Source organism: Sturnus vulgaris, chromosome 10 (assembly GCF_052056855.1).
Source record: "Sturnus vulgaris isolate bStuVul1 chromosome 10, bStuVul1.hap1, whole genome shotgun sequence".
In the NCBI taxonomy this organism is placed as follows: domain Eukaryota; kingdom Metazoa; phylum Chordata; class Aves; order Passeriformes; family Sturnidae; genus Sturnus; species Sturnus vulgaris.
The window spans coordinates 8,337,396-8,362,682 of NC_142252.1; the positions used below are offsets into that span (position 1 = coordinate 8,337,396).

Consider the following 25,287-nt stretch of genomic DNA (forward strand, 5'->3'; position numbering starts at 1 on the left):
GCCATAGCATATATATATTTCCTAAACCAAGAACTGGGCTCTGTAGGCAATAAGTGTCTCTTGAAAGCCCCACTGCAAGCCCCACTCAATTTAAAAAAAATATCTTTTCTTACACTCCAGAAAAAATTTAAATATATTAATAGCAAATCTAAGATTCATCCTTATTGATTTGAAGACTGTAATGATTTCAGACTTTGTTTATAGAAACACCAATGTCTTATTTGCTGGGATTTTTTTAGGTGGAGATGAGTTTTATTTTGTTCTTGTCTCTGGCAAATCAAACATAGGAAAACTGTGGGTTTCCCCAAGACTCACTGTGAGGGCTAGAAGAGCTTTGGAAGTGGTGTTTTCAAGAGGTTGGGAGAAAATTTGATTCCTTAGAATTGAGAGTGGCTGTTTAGTATTCCTCCAGGCAAAAGACATTACTAACTATAATATTAAACTATTAAATAAGGGTGATGGGGTGTGGATCTGTTCCACACTGCATGATTGTGTTTACAGAATAGTACCAATGAATTTCTAAGATCAAACTGCAAACTGTTTTTTTTCTCAGTAAAAATAACTGCTCCTTTCATGGGGTAATGACTGTGATGTTGATTGTTACCTTCAGTGCAGAGTACTGAGGAGGGGATGGATGGAGTAATAAAGAAGTGTAAAAGGTTTCATGAATTAGCATTGCAAGCTGTTAAATACGGAAATAAAAGTGGTTAAACATCTTTTTTCCAGGAGTTTCATACAGTCAGAGGAAACTTAATATTGCTATGAAATCTGATATCCCTTGCACAAGTCAAATAAGGATGTAGTAAGGAGAGTTGAAAGCATTTTAAAGCATTTCTTAATAAATACTAGTTCTTAATGGTTTGTACTATGTTTTGTTTGCCTCAGATCAAACAAAGCAAATAACACCTAATAACAGTTCTTCTGGCTGATCCTATCCTGAAGGTATCCAGATTTCACAGATTGATTTGTTATTCCACAATATACTTTCAGCAGCATTCATTATTCACCACTACCTTTATATCACAATAATTACAGTGTCAGTTGAGCAGTCTACTTGTCTACTGCAGACAATATCTTCAATATCTTAATATCTTGAAAAAATCATGCTGTAATATATTCTAAGAATTCTGGGCAATAAACCAGCTCTATAGTTTGCAGACTTTTCTAACACATTCACATGCTACAAAACTATTGCTTTATTCTTTAAACCTAAGAGATTAAATAGAACTTTAGGTGTATAATGACTCAATATTTATCAGGCCTGAGATTCTACGTCCATACATCTTTGCAAGTAATTAACAAGACTTATCTAGGTCCCCAGAAAAGATCATTAATTTCTGCTTGTTTACATAAGAAGCCATTATTGCCAAACCCTCAACTGGTGAACAGAAATACCTTATTTCAAGCAAAAACAATGTTGTTGCTGTGTTAACATCCTATTCTGGAAGAAAAGAGAGCTGACTCAGTGCATGCAGTCGAGCCCTCAGAGCTGGAGCAAAACAGGTTATGTGAGATTATGACCTTGGTGAGCTGTGCTAATGACTGTAACTTAGAATTCCAGGCTTTTGTCTCAAGTAGGGAATTAGATGAGACAAAATGCCTTTAAAACAACCCAAATTGCACTAAGCAAAGCACAGACACAATTTAAAAAATGTATAGTGAGTAACTGGGTGATCTCCAGCTAAAGTATGCTCAATTTTTCCCAAGCTGGCATGTGTGGGAACTCACTGTACTAAACCCACAGAATGTGTGTTTGCAGGAGGTCCCTTGAACACGTGTGCTGCAGTGGTGCTGGCTGACAGCACAGGAGCACAGTGCTCCCAGTCCACACCCACTACAGAGCATCCTGCCCAGTACCTTAACTGGCTGGCAAAGACCAGCCCCAAGTGGGTTTTGTGAGTGATTTGTAGTATGTGAGGATAAATTAATGTTCATTGTCTTCCTGCCAAAGGTAACAGCTATTTAGATTAGGGTTAGAAATTCTTGGGATGGGCTGTCTCCAGAAAGGTCCAGCATCAGTATTCAGGAGCAAATGCTGCTTGTGCTCAAGCTGGACCACCATTCAGAATAAAAGACTTCTTTGATTTGTGATGTTCTCCTGTGAATGTAGCAGGGTTTTGGTCTCCTACGTGAAACACTTAGGAAATATCCCTTAAAAAACATTTACAGCACATACAAAGCATTTGTTGTTTCCAATTTTTACACATTTGCATATATTCTACTTTCATTTCTTGGAAATGTTCATGTGTTCAAAATATCAGAGGTACAGAATGCAGTGTCTTGAGGAACACACATATGTTCCATTAGCTGAGAAGTGAACATTTTGCAGCCAGGCAGGTCATGGTGTGTTGTTAAGCAAGCATGGTTGTAGTCTTCCTCATGCATAAACTGTCACCCTTAATCCTTCTAATCCTTAGACCTTTCCTGTGTCAGGTGAGGATGAATGTTCCATGTGCTCCCAGCTATCACTGGCCTAGTTTCCCTAAACCCAGACCACCCTATATCTGAACTCAGTGTTGTATCACTTTAATCAGCAAAGAGATCGCACTGTCTTCACTTACTTATGCCTTCATAGATTTGCTTCAGAATAATGCCAAGGTGTAGGAGGATTATAAAATCATACTTTCATTATTGCACCTTCAGCTCTGAAATCCTGAATGAGACCTTACTCTTAAATCCTCCTGCCTTTATCCTAGGCACATTCTCTTTTTATTTTCTGTGTATTTTCTGATTGTGTTTGTTATGCAAGTTCTCAGTTCTATGTGTTTCTAATGGTTTCTAATATGTTTTTAATATGTTTTCACTGTAGAGAATGGAATGTTAGTATATGTAAGTATATTAGTATTTAATTTGGAATTTTTTTAAATCAGTGATCTCTTTCTCTAGTATTGCAGTGGGATAGCCTTAAAATACACCTAATTTTGCAAGTACTATTATTGACTTACTGAATTTGGCAATTACTTTATTTAACATACAATTGTTTTCTTAGGCATAAAAAACCTATCTACTAGGGAAGTTCTGTTTCATAGTCTGTTGTTTCTGATATCAGATTTTGAATCACTAAGGAATTGTTATGAAGCAAAGGAGTATGTCCGTCAGCCAAAACTTAAATGAGCCTCATTTTATCATTAAAGAGGAGTATGAGAGATTTGGAGAGTGAGGGTTCCCTTAAGCAGGAGGTTGTGTGGACTGTCTGATGCAATCAGTAAGGAACACTGTAAATGTAAAATTGAACAGATCTGACATTCAGCTCAGCATTTCCCAGAAGAACCCATGGATGTGTAAGCCCGTGAATAATTCCTGGTTTTATACATGTACAAATGTCATAAGTGAGGCTTTATGGTTTTTTCTCCACTCTGCTTGGCACTTTGGAGACACTCCACTCCTGTGTAGCTGCAGAGTCTCCAAACTGCTCTGCATAGGTGTGATGGGCAAAGGGCACTAAATAGAAGAAGCCCAAAGCATTGCCTTGCAGGGGCCAAGCAGGAGACAGCCTGGCACTGATCAGCTCAGCCTGCCAAATCAGACACCCCTGCTACAACCCTGATGTTTTGAAGAATTCCCTAGTTAAGCTTACTGAAACCAGGATGCCTTTGGCTTCCTTTCCATATCTCTGCCAGAAGAAAGATGTTCCCTTCTTAATAAAACACACTGAAAGCCATTCTTTCGAAGTCTGACAATTTTATGGTAGCATTGCTGTGCTGCACTACAAAGGAAATCCAAGTGTGTTCAATGAACTTAAGTTTTGCCGACTAAATTTCACATGACCGATTTGTTATCCCAAAGTGAAATCAGATGCAACTATTAGGATGCAAGCAACCCCAAATTCAAAATCAGTTTTATGTATGAATCATAATGCAGTTTGAATAGTCATTCCCTGAGTGTACTGACTAACAGCACCTTGGAGTCTGTGAGTCACAAAACATTAACACTTGGTTTTTACACAACAGACCTGGAACTTATTGCAATATTTTTCTTTTTAAAGTGTATATTCTAGTTTTGGCTTTTACATACCCCACCTGTGAAGGGAAGTTCTACCATGAATGTGGTTTGTACAGAAGACAGGATAAATGGAAGATGTTCTCTCAGCACGTGTCTCGTGTCTCGGGTACATTAGGGCACCCACCTAAGCCATGGCATTTCTCAAGCTGTCAAAGATGTGGTAGTTTACCTCAATTTTCTCAAATAACCCCAGACTTCCCACGTGCACAAGAACCCAAATTTAAGCTTCTGTTTAGGAAACCCTTGGCCACATTTGTTTTCTGGTTGAAGCTTTAGATAGCAAAGTAGTTTTGTTTTATGAAAACATTGTACAGTACTTGACTAAACAAAGCCCACTGAATGAAAGCAAACTACTGGAATTCTTTGTAGCCTTCACCTGGTAGACCAGGAAAGCACTCTTGGATTGTTTTGGCTACTCACTGTCAAGTTACACAGTTTATCATGTGCCGTCTCTCTCTGTAACAGTACTTGTTTACCATGTTTATTTATTCTGAAATGCAGAAGAAAGCAAATTTGCACACAGGGTAATCCAGACAAACCTGGTGAGTCTTACTAGGTTGGTCTAAAAAGCAAAAGGACTCTGTGCCAGTGCTGCTTGAATGAAGAAATACTCTTAAACCTGTGCTGCACCAAGGTGGGAGGGGTGGTGGTGGACTGGGCTGCAGCATGTGCAGTGCATCCATGCCCACGGAGCAATACCTGGGCACACAGCAAGTTGTGGGGGAGCCCAGCCTGGGCAGCTGCTGGGGTACAGTGTGGACAGCTCAGACACGGACTTAGGCCTGGCCTTGGATGTTCTTATGGTCTATTTGATGATTAAATTGTATTGAGAGATTCTCAGGATACCACTTTGGTCTTTGGAGCCCATAGGGATGAATGTTTTCCTGGTGTGAGACACCATTTGATGATTTGATTCCTCCTGGCTGCCTTTGACACCTCAGTTCCACTGTAACGTTCCACTGGCCTAGAAAACGACAGGCAGCTTTTGAGCAAGAAAATTCAGGAGCAGAAATAAATTCTATTTTTAATCCTTCCCCTGATTTTCCATGGGTGACACAGTTTCTCATGGCATGGCAGTTCCAGGGTGTGGCAGTGTTGCCGTGTGTGCCTTACAGCTTGTTTTACAGATTTAACCAATTTACATGCTTTCCCCTAATTAGAAAGTTCAGGTTTGTGGGGTTATCCTACTAATAATACCTGAATGACACGGATTTATCACAGTGGATTGGCAACAGAGCTGCAGGATGAGAAAAATACAAGCTAGGAATTTAAAGAAATACTTCAAGCATTGACAAAGCTGAGCCAGTGTCAAGTGCTGATAAATTTTCTACTGTACCTTTGATCACCTTATTATTAATGTCATCAATCTCTCTGTGAAAAGTGGCCCTGGGCATGCCCATATGACCAAGTGTTCTACTAAATAATTAATCATTTGGGTATGTTGCCAGAGTTTGCTGTTTTCCAATTTAATCTTGGCAACTTACTCATTTGTTTCTTTATTTGGAAACAAAAAGCTTCACAGATAAAAACGAGTCAAATGTACTGATATGTACATGAGGACTATTTAGCTTTGAAACCTCATGTTGCTTTGTCTAGAAATGTTTTTTCCATCTTTTAAAGCAACACCCCAAAATTAACAACTGTGAGAATGATCAGTTCAGGAACACAAGCTGTTTCTGCTGCCAGAAGCTGCATCCCAGCTAGCTCTCCCTGCCCCTTCAGTAGTAGCTCAGCCCTCTCCATGCTTGAAAGGGCACTCAAAATTCCACACTAACAGGATATCTTTAGATAAAAATTATTACATCAGTCTGAGTGTTTAATTAAAAATGACCATGGATACGAATCCCTTTGCTGAACAGGTTTTTTGTAACTAAAGCAAAACAAATTTTAAGCAAACTGTTTAAAAACGTTATTTTTAGTTAAAATTTATGTAATTTAACTAACACTGTATTAACTTGCAGCATTCAATTATTTAATGAGTCATGAAGACAGTTTTGTAATTTTAGAGTCATTCATTTTTCACATGTTTGAAGGCATACACTGAAATATATTCTGCTGAGACTATGAACTTTGTCCCACTCAATCCCTTCTTTAATGGTTTGTTATTTCACATAAGAAGTCAGTTTGATTTTAGTTTAAACCATATGTATTGTCCTATACTCCTTAATTTTGTCCCTCCAAGGATTTTTAGTTAAAAGCTCGCACATCTGTTATATCTGTGACACTGTTGGGTTTTCCCACTCTTGCTTCTTCCCAAGAATCAGTGGGCAGCAGCCTGTTCATGAAAGATTAACGCCAACCTTCCACACATATTTACCCATTCATAGACTCTCCTCTTCCAGTGTGGCTTGTGGTTGTTTTTATTAATTCCTCATGGATATTAGCTAGAATTGGCCAAATATAACATTGGCTTGCTGTTATTTGACTGTACTTCCAAATCAGTATTTTCATAAGCTCACTTGCAATCCTCCCTGCTATTTACTGCTCGCTATTCTTTCTCTGTTGTTGAACAAAACATATGGCAGTGGTTTTTTCCCCTTGACTGCATGCCTGAAACTTTTTCAAAGGGAAAGTGAGAATAGTTAATCAGCTTCTCCTTCAAAAAGAACCAAGCCAAACAAGAATTTGTGAATACATGAATGTGGTTAGGAACAGCCACGCATGTTTTCCCAGATATTCCTTCCCTGCCTGAATGCTCTAAGGTGATACAACTACACTTTCCTGCCTTTAATTGTGGTGTTGTGCCTTTTTAATGAAAATATAAATAAGCTACTATTTCAACTTCCTATCATTATGCATAACTTGTGTAGGAAAGGCCAATGTCCCCCCACAGTCACTAGTGTAGTGCCTTGTGCAGGTTAAATTTCCAGTTATAAACATATGTTATTCCCTCATTTTACTGGTGACTCTTATGTGTACTATCTATCCCCACATTCTTTGTTTTCTCCGTGGGATACTCAGCCAAGACTCACATAAGAAAAGTGCTGAAGTAACACGTGACACCAGTATCTTCCAAAGTCCTGCTCTGTAAAATCTACACTTAAGCAAATGGTGTGGTAATATCTCTGATATCATGAAAAGCTTTACTTCTGCTTTATATAAACATTAGGAATTCATGAAGAACCTCCTGAAAATACTGCATACATGTAGGAATCTTTAAATCAGCATGTTGTTGTTTGTGTGTATATGTATAATTTCTTAAGCCTTAGGTGACTGTAAAGTTGAAGTTGCTTTATCACTGTAGGCTGCAGCTGATATTTCTCTTCTGATGCTGAGCTGAATTAGGAGCCACCAATTCCTCATTTACCCTGAGGACTATGAGGGATACAGTCAATTGCTGTGTCCATTTGGAATAAATATTCCCAGTTACAGTTAGTGTTTGGATTTCAAATGATTGAAAAGTTCAGGCAAACAAATTGATGCACCCTGTAATAAAGGTGAGGCTGAAGTACAAAGTTTACAACAAATCTGTATTTGAAGTTAAAGTTTCTTTGAAATCTCCTTCTCATAAAACTCAATAGTATTCAGATCTAGCAGTTTAATAAGGATAACATTTAATATCAAGTTACAGATTCCAAGCATTTCTCAAAGTGAGGCTTTTGCCAAGGTGTTTCATGGCTCAGTTGTTGGTGATAACCCAGAAATAAATAAGAGTAGAGGGTTCAATATGAGATCTGATACTGAGCAGATGAGCTCTGTGCTGTCCAGTGCTTTATCTCCCATATTCCTTTACATCAAATCACTTTTGTAGTTTTATCCTGAACCTTCCTTGCCGTGAAAGAAATGTGAAAGATGGTGTAACACAAGTCTAGGACTTTTCCCTGTGCTAATGTTCACAACGTATTTATTAACTTTACTCTGTCTCTGTCAACATTAGTAAATCTTTTGGCAGACAACGCCTGAATTCCCTTCTGTTGCACAAATGTCTGCATTTTCCATCTTTGAAAACTGAGTTTCTTTTCCTTCTATGCCTGTTTATCCTTTTCCACCTTTTCCAGTGAGTGTGCAACTGTTTTAAGTATGTCTCCACACTCCTATCCATAATTCAGGTAGCATCCTTTTTGCTCAAGCAGCTCATGACCTTTATAGCACAGATAACTCCTGTGGACAATGTTTTCCTTCTTTTCAGAATAGTCAGCAGCCATCTCCTGTGTTCCAGTTCTAAACACTTGGAAGTGTTTTTTCCAGTAACAGAGGTGACTGACTTAGTTGGTCTTTGGATTAGAAGTATATATCCTGTTAATCTGCTTTTAGCAAGCATGAACACATTCTCTGCCATTCGAGTAACTCTGCAGATGACTGGAGATGCAAACAGTCCTTCTGCTTCTGAAATGTGGTGTCTGTGAAGGGAAGGAGGAATGGCTGGCTGCAGGTGGGACACAGCCATGGGCAGTGGCAGCTGCAGAGTTTATAAATGGCTCGGAGTAACTCAGTGCTGATGCTCATGGCACATCTGTCCAGGCTCATGCTCTAGCTCTGCAGTCGTGCTCTCCCCTTGCCATGTGCTGTGCCCTCACATCCCTGGGCTGCTGTGCCAGGGGCTTGACCTGCACCAACCGAGCCAAACAAACCTACCCTTGTGACAATGGTGGCTGTCACCACCGCAGGGGCCACCCGGCACCCGCAGTAACTAAAGCTTTCCTCTGGGCTTTGAAACCTTCTTCCCGTTTGTTGTTTTTATTTCGCTTCTCTTTGGCAGGTGCTAATTTGTTCTCTTTCAGTATTGTATTACACCGGTTAACTGAAAACCTTTAATTCTGAAGGAACATTTGCAGGGCCTGGATGAGTCAGTATTGACAAAAGATCCTCAGGAATTGTTAAAGAGGAGCCCAGCCTTGAGCAGGACTGACCAGAACGTTTCCAGATGACCCAGCTCAGGTCAGAGTGGGTGTGAAATAAGGGCTCTCCATTAGCCCCGCAGCAGCTGCTCCTGTAAACCCTCACACCCAGCAAAGCCTGAGCGGCGGCCTCAGGCGCTGCAGCGGCCCAGGCTCTTACAGCGACCCGCAGCTCTGGGGCACGCCGATCCCGCTGCCGCGGTCACTCCCTCTGAGCAGGAGACTCGGCAAAAAGCGTTCTCTAACGCGCACCGCCCGCGCGGTTCCGGGGCCGCGGAACGCCCGTGGGCAATGCAGTCAGTGCCGGGCCCGGGGCCACTGGGGGCTCTGTGACGGAGGCAGGGCCCGGGGCCGGGTCCCCGCCCAGCGCGGAGGCGCCGGGGCCGCTCCGCGGACGCGCAGGCGCGGGGGAGCCGGGGCGCGGAAGGACGCGCTGCTGATGCGGCCCCGCCCCTCGCCGGCGATTGGCCCCTGCGCCGGCCCCGCCCCCTGGCGCCAGTGACCTGTAGTAACCTCGTTTCGCGGGAGCCCGGCCCCGCGCGCCACTCGGCGCCGGCCAACCAGGAGGCGCCGTGGCGCATACGGAATGAGCGCGCGCGGCGGCGGCGGGCGGCCCGGCCGCGGGTGAGCGCGGGCGCGCACTCGTGCGGTGCGCGGAGCGGGCGGTGCCGCCGCGGCGTCCCCGGGCCGGGGCCGGTGAGTGCGGGGCCGCGGGCCGGGGCGGGCTGCGGGGCCCCGTGTCGCCAGCACCGAGCTCGCCCGCCCGCCCGCCCGCGCGGTGCTGCGGGGGCCCGCCGGGCCTTCTACCGCTTCTGCGGGGGCGGGTGCGGGCCATGCGGGCCGCGGGGATCCTGAAGTGGTCGGGAGGGGCCGCTACGGGTTCGGCCGCCGGCGGGGCCGGCGCTCTGGATAGTTAGCGAGATTGTTCTTCTGCAGTGCTTTGTGTTTGGGCTATCGCGTCCGAGGGGGTGGTGGGAGCGCGGTGTGAGGCAGGTGCCCCGTGCCGTGTGTCCCCCGGCCTGCCGTGTGCCATGTGTGCCGTGTCCATGCCGTGTGTCCCCCCGGCCGTGTGCCATGTGTGCCGTGTCCGTGCCGTGTGCCCTCGGCCGTGTGCCATGTCTGCCGTGTGCCGTGTCCCCGCCGCGGGCTCCGGCACCGACCGCAGCCCCGTGGTCTCGGCGTGCTGCTCGCGGTCGGTGATCGCGGGTGATGCGAAACCGGCAGGGCCGGGAGTCCGGTGTCGTTTCAGGATTGCCGAGGTGTTTTCCAGGGGGTTGATGTGGTTTTAATGCTGAGGTGCGTTCCCGTCCAGGACTCGCCCGGGAAGGAGAGCGCAGGAACACGTTTCACTCGCAGGGAGTGCAGCAAGCCTTAAAATACTACTACAGATAGTTCCATAAATAGCATGAAGTTCAGTGTTTGGGACTCATACACAATCCCTGGGAAATGAGAAAAAACAGTGACCTCCAGAAAAACTAGGGCAGTAACAGAATAAAAATATTGGTAAGGTAGTTTGTGACCACTACATTTTTTTCTTTACCTCACTGAAGAAACATGCGCATCCCCCTCACCCCCTCCCGAACATTTAATTATTATGTGCAGCAGCCGGTATGTAATCTTTTACAATACGTACTGCATTTTGTTTAGGAGTATCAGATTCCATAGTTTAGAACTTCTTTTGGCCTGTGAAACGCGTTTGATAACACCAGATGTGAAGTTCTTGTATTTGAATAGCCTCCATTTTTAAGTCTTGTTATTAGTACAGAATTGATTAAAATGAGTAATATTAATGAGAAAATATTTTGGTTACTTTCAATAGTCTGTTAAGGGTAAGAGTAGTAATTTTTGGTCAAAATACAAAAATTTGAGTTCATGTCAAGTTTATTTGGGTTTTTTTTTTTTTTTTGGTCTTATTATAGTTCTAAGCATCATGTAAAGAAAAAGCATAAAACGAAACCAGAAGCCTTAATGTGGTTTTTGACTGGTTACATTCTGCTCTTGATATAGTCTTTCTCCAGAGTGGATTGCCGTCACTGTGCAAAAGTTCACTGTGGCTTATGACTTTTATTTCCTGGGGCTAAAATGCAGAAGCATGAAATAATAGATGTGTTACCGAGTTTTAACTGTATCCCAGAAGGAAGGTAATCATCTGGGTGCATTCATAAGACTTTATATTTATTACCATTTGCAGCACTCCTCATACTATTTGTTCTGTAGGCTTTGAAAAGTTAAGGAAAGACATTTTTAAGATTGGTAATTCCTCCTTGACCTGTAGATGTATGCCTCAGGAGTGGCTGAAACTAAGCATTTTGACTTACAGACTTGATTTTCTTTGTAGTTGTGCAGCATGTTGTTGTTGGTCCCTAGAAACGAGGTAGCTTCATGTTTAACATTTGTGTGTTCAGTGCTGATGGCTGACAAACTTGAGTCAGTCTGATGGAGCAGCTGATCTTTGAAACTCATGATGAAGTCAGTCTGTGGTATGGATCTGGTCCCTCTTGGCTGGTCAGGAAAGCAGGCTGTTTGCTCATGGATAGAATCCCTCAGAGGGGTGCAGGCTTACTGACTTCATTCTACAGTCGTCTGTTTGACCTGCAATGAGCTGGCACTTGGTTCTGAATGTTTGTGCTGTCTTCAAGTGTCCTATTCCACTCAAGTAAGGGTGGTAGTAAATTTCAGCCTCAGTTTTATTCTTTGTATTTCACAGAACTGGGAGTTTTGAGAGAGCTTTGGCTTAAGCTGTGGACAAGGGGTGTTTTAGAAATGTTTGTGGTTGGTTCCCATCTTCCCTGCTCCATCTCTCTTGCATGGAGGATCTGGAGTATGTAAGAGCTGGGCTATGCTGGTGTAACTTCTCATTTATGACACTTCCAAAATCATAATGTGCCTGTAATAAATAACTTCTCAAATTACAAGATGTGGTTTAACCAGAAACCTCTGAAAATCAGAATGGTATTTATTGGAAAACTATTAATCTCTGAAGAACTATGGGTATTGTCTTCATGTTTGACTTAAAGTATGGCGTGCTTTTGCTGAACCAGTGAGCATTTAAGCCGTTGATTTCCCCAGCCCCCATTCAGTGCTAATTGTAGGGCTTTTATTCTTCCTTTCTGTAGACTAGTGAATGGTCTGAGCCATTGAGACATACTAAAGACCCAATTTTTTTCAATGGATTGTCAAGACTTCTGGAACAAACATTGCACATGGCTCAGGACAAAATTCAAAAGAACTATGGATAAAGCATTCTTGTTAAAGGAGATCCAGCTATGGAGTAAATTTCCAGAAAGTAGCAGGAAGAACTGAGTCCTGAATTGTTTAGCAGTCCACTTTTTCTTTTAAAATTCTTGTTCCAGTGGGAGAGTAACTAAATCTGTCCTGACAGCCAACTGCTACTAACTGCCATGGTGGCAAATCCAAAAAGTAATGCAGTCTGATGCTGCAGTGTAACTGGACCTTTAAAACTAGGTTCAGGTGGCCTGAATTGCACTGAAGCCCCTTTTCTAAGTCAATGGAGAATTCTAGGTGGTTCTGAAAACCAATTCAGAGAATTTACATAAGACACCGAGTGGGGAGCTGCCTGAAAGCCAGCTAATAAGAAATAGGAGGCAGAAGGATTTATGTGGAATTTAGGCCATCTGAATATGGCCCTAAGAGGCGACTTAGTAGTACTAAGTAAGGTGTATTAACACTAAGAAGACTTGGCTTCAATTTCTATCCGTTTCATCTGCTGCCGATTACTAAGCAAATTTGCCATTTAAGCAGCTCCTGAAGGGTGGGGGCTTCCTGGCTGTCTCCCTGTCAGGAGTGACCCCCTGCACCAGCATAGCCTGTTCTGGGGGGCAGCTCAGCAGAGCAGGCTTTGGGGTCATGGTGGCCAGCGAGCTGAGCAGGGGGCAGCCTGTGCCCCGTGTTAACAGGGGCACAGCCAGAAGCTCAAGTGAGACAATTATCCCATTCCATTTGGCACTCGTTAGACCAGGTCCAGAATACAGCATCCACTTGTGTTCCCCTCCCTAGGACAAAGGAAATGTCGATAAACTGGAGTGACTTCAGTGGACAGCTGCCAAGATTGGCTTGAGATGTGAGCTTTTGCTTTGTGAGGAGTAGTAGGGGAACTGTGCCTGTTGTTGAACCTGGAGAAGAAAAGGCTTGGGGGGCTCTTCCAGCATCTCTGTGAAGGCTTTCAAGAGAGTGAACCCAAGTTCTTCACAGTGCATGGTGAGAAGAGACAGCAGTTGTGAATTGAAGCCACAGAGGTCTGTGTTTATAAGGTTTTTTTTCACCCTGAGGTGTTTCAAGTGGTGGGACTTGGTAGTCCAGAGAGAGTCGTGCAGACTCCTGTGGAAGTTTTCAAAATCCAGCTGGATAAACCCCTGAGAAAGCAGGTGTGATTTCACAGCTGACTCTGCTTTGAGCCTGAGGTTGAACCATAGTCCCCCTGATGTCCTTTTCCACCTGAATTATCCCATGGCTCTATGTAGTTTCTACCAACAGAGGAGCTGCAGTGGAAGGTTGTGAGCCAGCTTATTTAGGGCTGCATGTGGTCTGGCAGTGTAGGTTTACACATCAGACTTGGAGCAGTGTAGCAAGCACTCAAGCCAGTTCTAAGCAGCTCTCAAAAGGCAGGACTTTATTTGTTTAATTATGCAGTTAGAGTTGGAAGAACCTGCTCTTCATCCTGAGGGCCTGGTCTGCATCAGGGCTTACCATGTAGCAAAGCCTGAAGAGTTCTCAAAAGATTCAGTACTTGGCTGCAAGATACAGTTTGGGATGTAGTGATTTTGAGTCTGTTGAAGGAAACTGTGGACAAGGCCATATCCTAAACAAACCTCCTGAATGGCTATTCTGAAATATGGGCTGGGGGCAAGTGCAACTCTGAAAGAAACTCCAATCTTATTCTGTATTGCCTTCTGAATCTATTAGAGCAAAGTTGTTCATAATTCAAAATGGTTTGAATCAACTCGATTGAAAAGTTGCAAGAGTCTTTTACTGATCCTTGGGAAGGAATCCTCACCCACGTGTCCTCTCATTCCTTAAGTGAGCCTGCAGCTCATGGGAAGTCAAGGTGCTGACTTAAGGTGTCTGTAATCCCAGAGGAGGAGGTGGCAATTTGTCACCACCTGTGCATTGGGAAGTCGTCTTTTCCTCAGTGTTCATGAGCCTTGTTAATTACAAAAATGTGCTAGTTAATTACGATATCTGAAATGCGACAAGCTGGCCTCTCAGTCCCATGAGTTTCCTGAAAAGCAGGGAATATAAGATTATAGAAGTTACTGGCTTATGGATTTCACTGTTGATAGTGAAAACAGCAAGAACAAACTGTAAACCTTTTCCCATTGCACTATAAAACTGGAAATCTACTGCTTTGTTTATAAAGCTGTGTAAATACCCTTACCTTAAATGCTTGTGTCTATTAGATGAAGCCAGTATGAGACCTGAAATGAGAAAATAGATAATGAAGATTAGAAGTGACTTGCTGAAGCAGCAGAACGGCACTAGTACAGTACTGCCAGGTTCAGTTCTCCGTCTATTTGCTGTGTTGCATTCCTGTCTGTAGAACATTCTCTCCTGAGATAACTTCATAAAGATACTGAAAACTCTGTACAAACATTTTTCTGCATCTTTAGAGGCAAGACTTCTGCCTTTGTCTTACTGCTTTCCAGGACAGGGTATGGAACATGCCTCATTGTGTTCAGGCTGGCTGCTCAGGCATCTGAGAAATCTTGGCCATCTGCAGGAAGGTTTTTCATGGGTGCTGTGCTTCTTGAGCAGTTGGTACAGTGTCATACATCAGCGTGCATGGTGACATAAGGTCTATTGGATCACACATACAGAAAAATTTCTACCAACCTAAATTTTAAGACAGCATGAGGAGATAGTCTGTGAAACAGCGGAGTGTGGTCTGCAGTCATTTCACCAAACCATTATTAAAATCAATGTTTATGAGCTCGTTCTGTGAGAACCTGTGAAAAACTGGAAAGTGGAGTGGCTGCAGTTAACTTTTAGAATTTAAATGAGTTGGTAATTTATGTTTGGTAAAGAGGTATTTATGGTTGGTTTTAAGTATATGGGTATGGGGAAAGGCAGAAGGGAACAGAAGAAGCAGGAGGATTTAAGTGGTTATGTAGAGAAACATCTGCTTTTTTGTGTCTGCAGATTCTGTCAGGATTTTTGTTTGTGAGTGCAGAAGACACATAAAGGCAGCAGGCACACAGGGGAGACACATGTCCAGGAGTGCTCAGGCAGGGACCTTGGTGATCTGTCTGGCAAGCTGGGTTTGGTCTGTTCCAGCAATAAGTCCAGAAATGATTTGTAAAGCCCTGGTAACAGAACTTTCCAAGCATTTACAGGTGCATTTTAATTGTCCTGATGAAGTATGGCTGCACTGGATTGTTCTAGAGAAACTGTGAATAACTGCTTTTCCTAATGGATAACTTTGAGGTGCATAACTTCGCATAACTTTGAAATTCTGCAGTGCTGAAAACTTTAGATTTTATTTTTTCACCTGTGGGAGGGAAGATGCTTATGGAGATTCTTACCTGCTTTTCTTACAACCTGCACAAAAGGCTTAACCTGGTAACATCCAGTACTTTGGAGAGCAAGGTACAAATCCACTTCCCAGCAGGTGTAACAGGGCTGTGTGCTCACATCTGAATGTCCGGGTCACCAAGCCAAGGCTGTTGGAAGGTGGGGTGAGGGTATTTGATCTGGAAAGTTAGGTAAAACAGACACTCAAAAATTTTTAAATCTGTGATTTACTAATAAAATCAATTATAGTTAAGAAAAAAAAGTCTTCTGCCCAAATCCTGTGTAACAGAGTTGCCAGTGCAGTTGTGGCCAGGTCTAGCTTGTGAAAGGACTGACACATCTGATACCCTGACTAGTTTTTTTGTGCCTCTGTAAATGTGTATACATCTAAGATAACAGATTCTAAGAGAGCAGTGGTTGAAACGGCATATATTTTAATTACATTATTAGTTTAATATTTCATGATTCTGTGGGGGATTTTTTTTAAAAGCAAAATGTATTTCCCTTGGTGTTCGAAATATTAGTAGCTCATGAAACAGATTAAATATTTATATTCTTCTTCCAGAAATATTTAATAGTCTATTCTGGACTTCCAGCTTGTCAAATTGTATTAATCTAATGCTGACATCAGTAAAAATAAATTAAAAAAAATAATTTTGCCTGAGAATATTCACAAAATTCATACAAATGCTGTTGATACTGTGGCACCTTTCTTTTTAAAAAAGGTCAGTGTTCTTGAAACTTAACAGTGAAGGCTCTACCCAGCCATGTACCTCAGTTTTGGCCATGTTTACGTAATCAGAGTCTAAGGGTGTGTTTGATTTCCCTGAAGAGAAAAACAGGATTCACTTCTACCCAAACCTCCCTCTACCTACGCAATATTTGTGTACTGGTTCTGAACTACTGACTTGAGTGATCTCCTGGGAGGATGTAGTTACTTCCTCACCTTCATCCCATTCAGAACATATCTGGGCACTGGATATTGTCCCTCTGATTGCCATCACCTGTTTTTGTAAGTTTTTTTTTTAAGGGTGACACATAAAGGCTTGGAGCTGAGAACTACACTTGTGTAATGCTTTTTCTCAGAGAATAAAATGGCTTCTAAATTAACGAGACCTTGTTCCGTGTTTGCTTCGAGTTATGCAATTGTTGAGCATGTTCATGACTGATCCTGCCTGCTTTGCTTACAAAAGGAGGAGTGATAAAAAGAGAGAAAAGGATACTTGTTCCAGTGTGGTAGAGGAGAGAGGTTGTCCTGATACTCTGTTACTTCTAAAGCTAGAAAATAGAATGATGACTCAAATGAGCAGGGTAGACTTCTTTATGCCATGTTGAAATAAATTACAGTGCTGGATTTTGAACAAAAGGGTAATTTTCCCCAAAGCAGTATAGATATAAAACCTAGATCAAGTAGCTCTTTAGGAAAACACTGAATTTGAAATGCTTTCTTTTTCCTTGGCTGTTTCTTTCTTTTGTAATACCATATTCCCCACTGTCCCTAGAACTCTAGAGCAGCCAAGAGAAATAAAAACAATACAAAGCAGTTTGCAGAGAAACAGCCTACTTGTCTTTCTGTAGCTCAGCCTTTTGTGTGACTTCCCATCAGTCACCCCACAACCTGTTGAGTACAGACTGTGCTGCCTGTCCATAAGTACATGGAGGATTGATGCCAAAGCATTAACAGCCAAAATCTTTCCCAGATTTCATCAAGTGCTTGATTGGTCAGTGGTTTTGCCATGGTTTCCAGGCTTTCAGTTCCTTTTGACAATTTGTTGTTTATGGTTTTATGCTTGTATCCATAGGAAATATTTGTTCAAGTCCCATTTCTACCGATTGTGCAGCATTTCTTGTGTCTTATAAATTGGTTTAGTTGGAGTTTTCTGAAATCTGGGGATAAATATTTAAGTGAAGTAATTTTTTAGCATTAGGTCCTGAAAAATACTAGGAGGGAGGCAGTTTCTGACCACTACAGGACAATAGTGGTATTTGGACATATACCCCAAACCTTAAGCAAAGTATTTCTGTTAAACCAGCTTAAGAGTCAGGCTTAATCATCTGTAAACCTGGGTGTTTAGGGTGTGGGGCTGCACAGACACTGCTGTAAGCAATCTAAGAAACAGATGACTCTGTTTTTGGGAATAGATTAGTAACCCACGGCAGAAGTAAAGTTACCAAAAGTGAAAATTACATATTCCCAGAACTTAGAGCAAATTTCATTTCTCTCTTTGTATTTGTGTTCAGGAAAAGCTCCACGGGTTATTTTCTGCATTTATATTGCTGCTGGAGTGAAGCCCTGCTTTTGAGATGTCTTGCTTAGTCCTTACAGAGAGGTTCAGTGCAGGAACTCTGAAACTCCCAGTAAATCTTGTGTGAGTGATGGCTTGAGGCAAAACTTGCTAGGGCTGATTTTTATAAATTGCATTCCTGTTATTTTTCTGCTGTGTGGCTTGAGGGGGATCTCTTCATTTTGAGTGAATGTTGGATAACGATCTGAACCGTGCTCATGGGGTGGGAGCAGTAGTTTTTCCTTAATAAGGTGGTGATCCTTTTTGAAGGACTTGTGACTTCCATTGCAGGCCAGAGGAGAAGGATTGTTCCTCTTCTGGAGTTTGAGGCACTACACTGGAAAGTGTGGGATATGAGGAAAAGTAGATCTTCTTGTGGGAACTTCTTAATTACATTTATTTTGGTAGTAAATTGCTGTAGATGACTGGACACAATGATGATGTTTAAAAAAAGCAACAAACAAAACCAAACCGAACCTAGCAAAACCCCAAGTAATTGGAACCTGAGGAAAAAGTGTATTGAAAATGTCACCAGCTTAGCCTTTGAAATTACATGGTGAAACATCCCACTTTATCTCTTTGATAGCTTAGATCATGCTGTGGAGATCCTTCTCACATTGAAATGTATTGTAAAATTTCTCTTATTGTTCATCTGGCTGATGTTTTTCTTGTGAGAAATTTGTCTAAAAACTTGGAATATTCACACTTTTTCTTGTGAAGTCAGTATCTTCATTTTGTTATCTCAGATTTGTTTTGTTACCTGAGTATTCATCTGCTTCTTGTTCTTCAGGAGCTTCTGGTATAAGATTATCAGGTCCCTCAAGATTTGAACCGAACTGTGCAGTTGTTTTGGTGTTCATCAGTAGCTATAGGCAGGCAGTTATGATTAAGCAATTGCATTATAAAACCTGTAGAGACTTGCAGGCTTGGCCAATCTTCTGTTTTAAGGGAAGGGGAACAGAAAACCAAGATGAAAGGGCTGTCTGGACGAGAGCCAGCAGGAGTGAAGTCAGCAGCACTGAGCAGTAACAGGGGAAAGGTGATTGTGGCAGGGGGTTCACTGACCACCCACTCAACACAGAGCCCTGACCCCAGTGCAGAGAAGAGCTGTGCCTGGGAGCTAATTAGCAGGAGTAATGAGAGAGAGAACTATGAGTAGGGGTTTGAGTACTAGTTAGTGAAAAAGCCATGTAATTTATAACCAAGGAACATGGATGCCCTTGGTAAAATGTGTAAAAACTAGTGTAAAGTTCTGCTGACTTTGTGGGGTTACACCTAGGTCCCTACTTTGTGCAAACGAGAATAAAGAAATAAAGTATCTAATCTTGGTGTGTGAATTGACATTGCACACCGGGTAATGAACCAGCATCAGGGTCAACAGTTATCACAACAAAATCCCATCAAATAGAGACGAAATGTTAAAGAAAGAAGGCAAAGACAACATAAATATACAAGCTTACCAGATTTTGGACCTGGCCACCTGGTATTTTTTGAAAAATGAATATAGGATAATGGGTAATAATTTTTAATGTGGCACTACATGAACTCAAATTCATCTAAAAGTAAATAAGAACAATTTTCTGATGTATAGCTTCTGCTGGAGAAAAAAATACTGAAGCACCTTTACAGTTAAAAATGTGTGGGATCGGTTTTTTAGACTTTTTGTTGTTGTTGTTCTGCTCTAATGAACACATGACAAGGATACAGTACAAACCACATTGAATGTATGGCAGCAGACCATCTATTTTTGAAACAAACAAGCCAGAACTGTTCGTGCCTTAGCATTTCAGATTTCCCAGACATTGGAGAGCTGATCTTGGGCTGTGTTTTGTAGTAGAAAACAGCACATGTAACCATTGTGGTGAGTCCCTTGGATTCGGATGAAAGCAGAGTCTGCCTCCCAGTGGAAGTACTTGGGGCGATTGACTTAAACGAGCGGAAAATGACTGTAGGAATTGGGAGCGATAAACTGGCAGTGATAACTCTTACACCACTTCTTCAGTCGGCAGAGGTTGCTGGTGAAGCTTCTGGCTTATTTTTATGCAGACTTTTTTCATACTTTATGTGCCGTGGTGTTGATGTTCTTAAGTTGAAGTCCTCGTCCATGTTTAATTTGTATCTGTGCTTTAAAAATCTAGCAGAATGCTGGGGAAATTGGTGGTTTCATCCCTCTCTAACAGTGAATTGGCACATACCAAAGTCCTTCTGAGGCCTTCTCCAGTAGCAAGGTACTTTACCCATTAGTTTCTTTTCTTCTCTGTCACAAGCATGAAAACATTTAATGTACTAAATGCAGTTTTTAATGCTGTTAATAACTGCTTGTGAAAAGGAGTGGAAGCCGTGTATTGACAGTATCTGCTAAAGTGCCTGAAACAAGACACTTGTTTGCCATAAAATGTCATGTATGTAGTGGGAGGGGAAGGAGATGAAAGATGCAGCAGCACTGGATTGTGTTCTGGCATAGCCGGTACTTTGTGATATGATTGTAAATAAATAAGTGTTTTTAGCATAGTGCCTTCTTTTTGGGAAGTGCTTCAGGTTTGCTGATAAAGTTGTCACTTTAGAGCTCTGTTTTATTGTTCTTACTAATAGAAGATGTATTTGTCAATCCATTAAATATCTAAACTGTCTTGGATAAACTAAAAAACCCCCCCAAACCCTTATTTAAGGAAAATAAGTTTTAAAATGTTTTAAATAGAAAAAAAATCTAAGATGCAGAATTGCAATGAGGTTTGCATTTTTAGTTGATTTTATTGGAAGGGTGTTTATGTTGTGGGTGAAGGTAGCTTTAGGAGCGTTTAAGTATTGTTCCTGGAGCTCATTAGTGTTGAGCTCACTTGGATGTAGTTTTATTTTTCACCTGGAACAAAGGTTTAAACTTAAGTTTGTCGCCCGTGCAGTCAGACTGTGTGTTGGAGTCCTGTAGCTTTTTTGTGGAGGAAATGGATCTGTTTGTCTGCTTTGTGATGCCACTTTTCAGTTTCTCATAAATGTCACTCTTTGTTTCCTTGGGAAGCAGAGGAGAGAAGTTTGAAGCTGGGCCCTCACTGTCCTGCAGTGTGCAGTGATATTTCAGACAGTGGAGCTTGGTTGTACCTAAAAATGATTGATATTAAATAGAAGTTTTTACTACCCACTTACCATTACCTTTTTAGAATAACTCGGTATACTAGGGATCTATTTTAGAGAAAAGCGCAGTTCTGTGCCCTCAATAAATGTCAGTTCCTCCTATCTAGTTTAGTTCTGTGCTAAACAGAACATTTGTCTCCCTGTTGTCTGCCAACACTAGGTGTGATTTTTTTATTTTTTTTTTCCCACTTCATGTAAATGATGCTCCTAAGAGGAAAAGGGAATCTTTTCTAGATAATAAAACTTTCCTTGGCATCATAATTTAGTTAATGCCATAGAAGGTGTTTCTAGGATAAAAGAACTTCTTTGGTTCATGTAATTCCTACCTTTGTAGTTTCTTGGTCTTTAACAAGAACATAAGAATTTATTTATCCTAATAACATGCCTTCTGGCTGCCTCCTAAGAAAATAGGAGCATCATTTTACAAACATATCATTGACATGTTAAGGACATAAATTAAACTCCTTTATATTTATAGGATGTGTATTAGCTTATACCCAAAGTTTAAAGGTATTTAAGCTTGTAGCACTTGAAACCCCCAAGGCTGAGCTCCTAAAAAAGTAAGTAGTGAGATCATTAGTAGGAGAGTAGCAGGTTAATCCCCAGTCCCAGCTCTGCCCTTATCCTGCAGTGTGCTGTGACACTCGAGTCACAAATTCATTGCAGCTTCACTGCCAGGCTCCTTCCCTCTCTTCCTCTGCTTTTGCCTTGTCAGTAACTCCTGTCAATTCATGGTTACTCAGTCTGAGAGAGAAGAAGAATTTCCTTTTTTGTAGTGCTAATTTTCTGTTGATTTAGGTGGTTGCAGTGACTCAAATGAGTACCAAAGTTGATACCGAGGAAAATCCACCATTCCACCCTGAGAAAGGAGAGGGTTTAAACTGGATCAACAAGCTAATCTGACTCATTCCTTGCCACACAGGCACTCTTATGCTGGTACACTGGAGGGCAGGAGTGGAATTACCTTTTGGAGATGAACAATCTGTTTTTATTAGCAACTGAGCGTTAAATCTGCTTGGGCCAAACTGAAATCACACCCCCAGGCTGTGCAGTTCATGAGCAACATTTGCTGCCCCAGCCCTCTGTTAAACTCCTGCCTCGGAAACTGGTTTGTTGCAGGTCAGGATGCCTCTTCCTGACGGTCTGTGTGTGCCCTCCTGGGTTTTTCAGAAACACACTCGTGCAGGGAAGTGCCTGAGTTTGCTCGGGACTGGAGCTGAGTTGTAGATTTGCTTATGCTGAAGTGTTGAATGGGTCGAGTTGTGGAGGCAGGAGTGGGAGTGCTGCAATGGCTCTGGCCATCTGTCAGTGTTATGTTCCCTGGCAGAGCAAGGGGAAGCATTTAAACAGCCTTAGGATTCATCCAGGGTTGTGCTAGAGGTGGGTCACAGCTGGAGGCTACAGATGATCTGAATAAGGTAGCTCAGAATTACCCTACATGCCCTTTCAGAGAGTGTTTATTCTCTCAGTGTTCTGAAGTTCTGCCTCCTTTTGAGAGCAGAGACATAATCAATAGCAATTTTGGTCTCACAGCATCCCTCTTTCTGTGCAAGACCAGAGGTGTTCTCAGAATGTGGAGCAGCAGGGAGGGCAGAGTCAGGGAGAGACAGGCTGTCTCCTGTTCAGGACTGGGAGTGAGACATCAAGGACTGGAGTTGATGTGGGAGCTAGTTTAATTCTTGTGTGCTTTCTTGAAAGAGTTTCAGAAGAACCTCTGGCTGAGTGTGTGCCTGTGTTACAGCCATGCAATCCTCTTCTAGATCTTCTGTAGCAGAGGCTGTTCAGTAGCTGTGACAAGCCCTGTGTGCTCCGTGGAGCTGTTGAGGAAGGTCCTGCTGGGTTTGCTCCCAGGGGGTGTTGATTCCTGGGTTGGTGTGCTGAGCACTGCTTTTCCTCCCTGTTGAAAGCAGACGCTCTTTGGGACAGAGCCATGGACCTATTCCCAGCCTGACTGCAGAGGCACTGCTGTTTGTAGCAGGGTTCAGGTCTGCCTGGAGAAGGGTTCTGTGGATGTTTGAGAGGCTCATGGAAGGTCTCCCTTGTGCTAGAAGTGATGCTGAGACCCAGGCAGCAGCCTGGAAAAGGGTGCCTTGGAGGGGTTGGAGGCTGGAAGATCGGCAGGCAGGGGACAGGTGTGTGCTCTGGTGTGGAAGGCACAGGGCCTGTGAGAGGGGTCTGCCAGGATGGCCTGGAGAGCTGCCACGGGCAGTGCCAGGGCAGCGGTGCTGGGGGATGCGGGAGGAGAGGCTCCGGGGAAGCAGAGAAGGGTGAGCTGGGGTGGTGAGGTGTGTCCTTGTGCTCACTCTGCTGTTGCTTCCAGTTTGGGAAGATGTGCTGAGCACCAGCTCTTCTCCAGGGACCCAAAGCATCAATTTCCAGCATTCAGCGGGGCTTGCTGGGATTTCTGTCCTCTCTGTTTCAAGGAATACATGAAAACAGGTTTATTGTACCTGTGCAGAACATCTGTTTTCAAATATAACTGTCCCTTAAACCCATATTGCAAAAGAGACCTTCCACTTAGGTAGGTACATGTTTGGGATTCTCCTCTGCACCGTTCATTGCCTCAGGCCCTCCTTGCTTCACAGTCCAGGGAGTTTGCATGTGGAGCATAGGCTGATGAGTCTGTGTACATTTGGTTTGCTTTTTTATTTTTATATAGATGGCTACATGAGTATTTATAAATCAGTAATAGGGATTTCTTTCTTTTTGGTCTCTTCTTTTGTGAAAGGAAGGCTCACTTGCTGAGTGCTAGCAAATACTGACAGCTCTTGAGTGAATTCCAGATGTAGTAAAAACCTGCCTCTTTTTGATATTACTTTTTAAGCTCAGATGTAAACTAATAGAGGCTACTGTTTGGTACAGTTAGAAGTCTGTATTATGGGCTTTGTTATATTGTCTTGACACCTCCTATAATTTTATTCTATCATGAAGAGATTGGGCAGTACATGAAGATACTCAGTTATTTTGTTTATTAAAGCCTAACCCAGTGAATAACCTTTTTATCTTTTCAGTAAATGTTAATAGATTGGGGGGGGGGGGGTGGTTTGCAAGATTCACTGAGAAGAGAAATTTATTGTGCATTTTTAAAACTATAAATTGTTGACCAAAATGTATTTTTGCAAGAGTATCTTGGAGTCTCTGGGTTGGAGTTTGGTTAGTATGTGTGAAGTCATGGAAGTCAAAAAATGGGGCAGTGAGCATCCTGCATGCTCACCTCCATCAGCAAATAGTTAATCCACTGAAACTGGAAAAGATTATCTTTAAGAACTGAATAGCTGTGTAAATAGAAATGTTTGCAGAAACGTAATAGGTACAAAATGTTTACATTTGCCTATTTTAAATGTGATTTGCCAGCACAGGTTTTCATGACTTCTTTCTGCAAAGGACAATAAATAAAAATTTGATATATAGTGGAGCAAAATCAATAAATACAATGATTACTATTTTATTAAGTCTTTTTGTAAAGTGTTCAATATTTTATTACTCAGGCTGAAATGCATTCTCTGTGTGGGTGGAGACACAAAGATAGGTCTATTTTTTTTCTACCTCAAAGAGTAGAAGCAGTGTACACTGAAAGCCACTGGGGAGTTAGAATTTGTCAGGGAGACAAGGGTCATGAGCTGCTGAGTTTACCCAAAGCTGTTGCAGCCACTTTGGTTGTAGCCAAGGGGCTCAGGTCTCAGCAGTGGCTGTGCTGTGTGTTGCATCTGATTTTGTGTTGTCAACTTGCATGCACTGGGCTTGGACTCTCTGAGGTGATACAGTGCAGTATCAGATGAGGAAAAGGTTTTATTTATTACAAAATACGAGGGAAAAAATGGAGGATGTGTTTTATAATCGCCATACTTAATGGGAATTTCTATTTTTAGATTTCATGCAGTTGCCTGTGACAACTCCTGTTGAGTAAACTGAGACTGGAACATCTTGTATCAGCTCTTGTACCTGTACCTGCCACGATGAGAAGTTGCATAAGGTTCCTTTTTTCTTGTTAATTCATGCTTTTATTGTACTGTAATTTTTGTAAGCAGGTCAATTAGTAAACACATTCCTTTAAGGATTTTTTTCTTACTCATCTAACAAAAGTTTTCTTCTAAAACTGAAGGGTATAACAGTATTATTATAAGTAGTATATCAGGCCAAATCACTGATTATGTATTAAGAAGGATCAGTCCTGAAAAGTACTGGTTTACTTCTCCAGACTCATGAATGAATGTGCTGGTTGCTGCTTCTTTTTGCTGTTGAAAAAGTGTGTCAAACTTAGTTTATGGTCTTGCTCTTTCCCATTTGGTGACTGCCAGACTAAACATGAATTACATGTAACTGAACAGCTCTTATGCATGTCCAGAACCCTTTGCTTGAGCAGATTTTCTATAAATTGTATCCTTGTATAAATTAGCAACCCTTTGACCCAGGATTTCACCTCCCAACCTTCCCTGCATCACTAGTCAGGGTTTAAGCACTGATTCCTCAAAAACCCCAGCAGGATTATGTGAAACCAGGATGGA

The 25,287-nt window shown here is 42.1% G+C and overlaps 1 protein-coding gene across 4 annotated transcripts in view; it reads left to right on the plus strand.

Moving 5' to 3' along the window:
- The first annotated feature begins 9,372 nt into the window (after positions 1–9,372).
- Positions 9,373–25,287, plus strand: part of ACSL3 (acyl-CoA synthetase long chain family member 3) — a 47,332-nt gene continuing 31,417 nt past the window's right edge. For 3 of the 4 annotated variants that reach the window (XR_015805650.1, XM_088170704.1, XM_014879557.2), the window contains exons 1-2: positions 9,447–9,536; positions 24,652–24,755. The gene's annotated coding sequence lies outside the window, so the exon portion shown is untranslated. Of the gene's footprint in view, positions 9,537–24,651; positions 24,756–25,287 lie in introns of all 4 variants that reach the window. The other variant, XM_088170703.1, reaches the window with a different exon arrangement.